Source organism: Arachis duranensis, chromosome 9 (assembly GCF_000817695.3).
Source record: "Arachis duranensis cultivar V14167 chromosome 9, aradu.V14167.gnm2.J7QH, whole genome shotgun sequence".
NCBI classification, from domain to species: domain Eukaryota; kingdom Viridiplantae; phylum Streptophyta; class Magnoliopsida; order Fabales; family Fabaceae; genus Arachis; species Arachis duranensis.
Window position 1 is genome coordinate 118,622,142 of NC_029780.3, and position 6,777 is coordinate 118,628,918.

Genomic DNA, 6,777 nt, shown 5'->3' on the forward strand with positions numbered 1-6,777 from the left:
TGCTATTTATTGTGTATCATTGTTGTTTTGTTGAGAGAGGTACCTTTTTTTTTCTACTGTGAAAATTAAACAGCCAAATAAAATCATGAGCGTCCATTGTTTTGGAAGAGTAGTTGATCACCATTGATTTTTGTCATAGGACCCATTTTTGTTTTTTTGTTTGTGTATAAATATATATATACACGTTGAAGGTGGTGATTATTATAATTACATGTTGGCCTCAAACTGTGAAACATACTTATCAGATCAGAATATCATTATTGTGAGTTATTCTAATTGTGTAACAAATTATTATACAAATAATACTCAGCAATTCCATTAGGTAACTAACTCAAATATCAGTCAACTTAAACAATTTTTTAAAAATATTAAAAAATAAAATTTTACATTTTTTAAAATATAATTTTAAATTTGTAACCACTTTTAAAAAGTAAAATTTTAAATTTATAAATAAAGTCACATCCGATATTTCGCCTTCAACCGCTCGCGTCGTGCTGTTTATCTTAATTTTTTTTTTAAAAAAAATATCTAAAATTTAACAAAAAGATTCTAACTTAATAGTAAAAATATTTTAAATTTAAAAAAAAATTAAAAATATTATCTCTTATATTATAAAAATGTACAAAAGTAGTATATACAAAAAGTAATACAAATATTATTTTTTAATTAAAAAAATGAACCCTCCTGAGATTAACTCATGAAATTAAGAATGGTTCCATCTTTTAAATTTAATAGAATTAACTAGAAAGTTAGATAAACAATAATTAAGTCACATTATTCCACGGTTAAATAGAAAATATAAATCTGTAAATGGTTTGAATGAATAAAATAAAAAATTTAATTTTCATAGACCGTAAAAATTATAAATAATCATTTAAATAAATTTATGTGTTTAAATAACTTTTTAAAGAGTATGTTTGTAAATTATTTATTTTGATGATGTAGCAATCTACGATTAATTAAAACTCTTTTATAACGACAATAATACATGAAAATTAAATTTAAAATTAATTTCAAAAAATATTTATCATATACTAAACAAGAACATAATATCTGGAAACACTTACTTATAAATATTTATACACGAAAAATATTGATAATAAAAAATGTTTTTAATATACTAAAATTATTACTATGTATTTGTATATAAATATCAAGATTTTGAGAATTAGATTGATTATCAAATCGTTTTAGTCACTGATTTACTAATTTATTGATCCAATTGGTTCAACTGTAGTTCAACAACAAAAATTATTTTAAAATAAAATAATAAATAAATTATAAATAAACATATTAAAATATATTTATAGTCTAATATAAATTTTAAAATATCTTCTAAATTTAAAACACTAAATAAAATATCATCAACTAAACCTATATAATCTTATCAAAATACAAACTCAATAGTTAAATAGTAAACAAGATAAAAGAATGTCTTGAAACCAAAAAGTTATAATAACTTTAATAATAAGGAGATAATTGAGAACCTTAGATAGTAAACAAATTCATGTGAATGGTGGTCACTTTATAATAATAAACTAAAGATATTACTAATTCGGTCGTTAAGTTAAAAAATAGTGACCGATTTTAGCGACCAACTTTATGTTACTTGTATAAAAATTTTATCGGTTGCTAATTCGGTTGTTATTAGTGACCAATTTTGTTAGTCGCTAAAATCGGTCGCTGAATATAATTTAGCGACCAATATTTTTTTGGTCCTAGAAATTCTATATCGGTCGTTAAATCGATCGCTATTAGCAACCAATTTTTTTAGTCGCTATTCTGATACTTTCTTGTAGTTTAAGGAGATAATTGAGAACCTCAGATAGTAAACAAATTCATGTGAATGGTGGTCACTTTATAATAATAAACTAAAGATATTGCACATCATTCTAACAATAAAATTCTGACAAGACACCAAATCATGTATGTGTAGTTCACCACAAAGCTTATTTATTTATAAAAACTAGCTAAAAACACTATCAGTAGAGAAAAACAGCATGATCAAGCGATAAAAGGAATAAAATCTCTGACAATTGTTACAGGACAAGTTGCATTTGTAGTTACATAATTTGTAACACTCTCTAGCAATACCCTGCAATCAACATGTTTATCAGTAACTTGCTCTCATTGAAAACAAAACAGTGTTAAGCATAAAGGTTTTCAATAAATAGTAAAGTTAGTACTTATGAATGGCTCCCAAGCCTCTGCTATCTATTACTAAAGAGTCAAGCTTCAAGTCCTCAATAACTTCACAAACTTTAATCTCAAGAATAATCAGCAACAAAAATTAAAAAATAACAACAAAAAATCACTCTAAAAAAATAGTAGCAGCAGAATAACAACAAAAAATCAATAATTTCACATTTAGAAATCAAGAACAATTAGTAACAAAAAAAATAGCAGCAACATAACAACATAATATCAATGGTTTTACATTTACAAATCATTCAAATCAGACATTTAGAAGTCAGAACAGAGCATAAAAGGAAAAAAACCCTGTAAGCAATGTCACTAACCTTAGACGAGGGAGAGAGCGACAAAGAGTAGGACGACGGCGAGCGGCAACACGATGGTGAGCAGCTCAAACAAAAAAGCCATGAGAGGATGGACGACATACCGAGTTAGAACAGACAACCATGGAGGGAAAAGGGAAGTCGCGGAGGCGCCGACAACCATGGATGGTGGCGGTGGAACCTTTGAAGAAGCTAGGATTTTGATTTTGGGTGTTTTGAACTTTGAAGAATGGTTTTTGTTTTGGATTCCCTTTCTTTGCTAAAAGCCTTAAACGCACGAAGGAAGGAGGTCGGAAGAAGGGGGCGTGACTCACGCGTGGGGTCCTGGTTTTTTTTTTTTTAAAGCAAACAAAACGGCGCCATTTAGTAAGAATCGGCCAATTTTTGGTTTGGTTCAACTGGCCGATTCCTCAGTCAGTTTAACGATTTTTGAACGATTTTTTTGCTAATAGTTTTAGGTATGAATCGGAACGTTTTCATCGTCGGTTCTCAATTAGATTGGTTTGACCAATTGATCCAGTCTAATTTTTAAAACTATAATAAATATATATATTATTTAATTTATTTTTTTATATATATTTTATAATTTTAACATACATTTTATACTAATTACTGATTTTTATGTACCTCTAACACAACTAAACATTCTATGCAAGTTGGTCTATTTATTATATGTATATACCATATGTTTCTGAAAGATACTTGTGGATATTCCAATTGTTCCCAAGTAGGTTAGACTAGACATATAAAAATAAATAAATAAAAATTAGACCTCTAAAATAAACATGTTATTTTAAAATGCAACCAAATTAAGTATATTTCAATTCAAATCTAATGGATAGGGTACTCCATTAAATAAATAAATTTTAAGAAAAAAAAAGGAGGAGCTAGGGGGCCTTGAGACATTTGATTGAGTAGTACTATTGAATTGTTGGATCCAATTCAAGAAAGAACAAAGCAATAATTCCTCCATAACCATGAGGGACAAGGAACATGTGATTTTCCTGAAAGCATGTTTCAACCTTCCTATATAGAGAGAGAGAGAGCACTGCACATAATTTATTGCAGACAATAAGATCAATGTTGGAATCAATCAGCATCACTGTAATATTCTAAACTACTCGCATGTAATTTTCATATATAAGATAGATATATATTTTGACACTGCAGAATCAATGGCTTGAGAGAGTTGAGAGTATAAGTAAAACGAATACAGTAATTAAATAACAACTTTATTATAGTCAAATTTTTGTTTTTCTAATAATATATGATTGAATATTTATATATAAAAAGTTATGCAATATATACACATTAAATAATCAATATACAACACATTGAAAAAGATAAATAATATTTTCACCCAGAGTTATCTCATTATCATAACTTCTATTAGATGTTTATTTCTGTAACAATTAAATATATAAAATATGAAATTATAATAAATTTAAATTATAAAATTATTGATCTAATAAAAATTTAATAAAATTAGTTAATTCATTAAAAAATTATAATATTAAAATATTTTAATAATTAAATCGAGATATTAATTACTATGTTTACTGCAAATAACTACAAAGTTGAAGAGTTGGAGTTTTTAAATTATTTATTCATTAATACTTATGAAGAGAAAAAAAACTATATTTTATTGATTAGAAATTAGAGATTAGGTGTGAATAATTTAATGGAGTAATAAGGATTGTAAGATGAATGATTAATGTGAATAATAGGGCGTGGTCGATTCTCCACTTCCTGTACTTGCCAAGTGTCTGTGAATGAATGCATGGTGGGATCAATCTCTGTATTCTACATCTCTGCAAATCACATCCTCACATGCAAATCAGATTTCCCCTTTCATACTTTATTGCATTTCTTTTCAGGGTTTGCAAGTCTTTATGATTTGAGCTAATTTCTAACTACATTTCTATAGTTTCATTTTTTACTCACATTATATTCTTATATATGTTGAATAATTTATAACATGTTACGGCCTGACTTAAATATCACTCGAGTCGATCCGATCTATAGACCACCCGATTCGTACGGTCAGATGCGAGGCGCTCAATCATCGATCCGGACATGTATCCTTCACAGCTTTTTGCTACAATTGTATGGAAAAGTTTCGAGAAAGGTGGATTTGTCTTTGCGGAACCTACTTCTGACACGGTATATAAAAAAAGGGTCTTACCTCTCTCTCAAGGTACGCCACACATATCACTTTACCCCTATTTTTTGCCTGCATCACGATTGACTAAAGCGTCAGAGTGTCTTTGCAAATAACACCCCCTCTCCACACGTAGAACTCGAGACATCGGCTACTCCATATTTGGCCCCGCAATCCGAAACTAGGCCATACTCCTATTTATCAACCCGAAGATCCTTTCAAATTGTCCAATATCCGACAAACCGAACATAACAATATTACAATTTTTATACTTTTAAATAATTTGTAGTGCGTTGTTATTATATTGATATCGAATTTCATGAAATCAATAACCATAAAAAAATATTCCATTTGATAAATATTGGAGATTTGATTAAAACTTTTAAATTATGATGAAGTATATATATATAATAATTAAAAAAGAAGTTAAACTACACAAATATTCAAGTATATATAAATTAAATATTTTAATTTTAAACACTTATTTAAGTAAATGAGTAAATTAACCACCGGATCAACCTAAATTAATTTTAATTTGACCATCTCTTCATCACATTTTGATTTATATTAATTTATCATGTGTCATGATTTCAAATTACTCTATAATTAATTAGCATCAATCATGCATATATATATAATGGATTTTTATTTTTACATCATTATTATTATTGTATAATTAATATTGTATGGCAGTTGGATCAGTGCCACAATATTCATTGAACTTGGACATCCCATGTTCATATACTTCAAAACAAAACCCATCTAACAAACGCAAATGGTACAGTAGTAATAAAAAATTTCTTTCCTTTATTGTGTAAATTAAATAAACCATGGCATGCTAATTAATTTCCTTTTTAATACATCTACCAGCAGGTTAGTTGTGCAATTCAAACAAATAAAAATTGAAAACTAATAGTTGAAGCACTAATTTTAGGCTCATCTATAATTCTTTATGAAAATATTTAATAACCAAAATAAATTAGTTAAAAATAGTTAAAATTTATTTTATTTAATATTTATTAATCATCGCAATAATTAATAAATATTTTTTGTTAAGAATAATTAATAAATATTAAATAAGATAAATTCTGATTTTTTTATTTCTTTAGCATTATTGAATTCTTTATATGTTATAGAGATAAAATATCTCTTTAAAACAAAAATAATAAATTATGCTGACTTTATAATATTATTCTAGATTTAATTAACAGTGTAACCCACCGAGCTTCAAATTTTTAATTGCAAAAAAAAAGAACTATAGTGGATTACTTGTGATTCGTTTTTATTTATATGCACATTAAAACTGAGGAAAGACATACAATATTAAGATATGAAAGATCTTTTAATTTAAACTTATATGCAGTAGCTATTGATGTTAGTTGTTAAATAAAGCCAAATGTAAGTTAGATATACATGTGAATGGTAAAACATCCTTAGTTTTGACCACAGAATATATACACATGGCATAATATTTTTATACGCGGCTTAAACATTATTATTTACGAAAAAATCTAGATCCGAAATTATTCTCATATATATATAATTTTTGTATTAATAATATAAAAAGTTATATACAGTTATTTTTCTAATGTAATAATATATTATTAAATTATTTGTATAAAATTTTTTATATTAAAAATTATGAAAATTATATATATAACCCACCAGCAGCTTTAGGAGCCACATCACTAATGTGTGGCTTGGCAAGATTTGTCTTGTGGCCTTATGAATGTTGACTGCATATTATGTTATGAGACAAAAAAATTGTCCCCCAATCAAACAAGTTGCATAATTAGAATAATTATTAATCATGATGCTGTATGGAACACATTTGTTATATATTTGTAGAATTAAGATATATATATACATACTAATACTTATCTCTTCTTGTGAGGAATAGTTATCAATTAATTTATAATAGACCTCATCATGAATAATCAACACCAACTTTGCACATAAAGACACTTCCCCCTCAGTGTAACTACTTTGCACATGAGCCTATTTTTTTATGCATTGTTTCATAAGAAACCTTCATATCAATGTAGGTCCCATTTTGTCAACCTATCCAATAATACTCTTCTTTTTCCTTGCCATGTAATA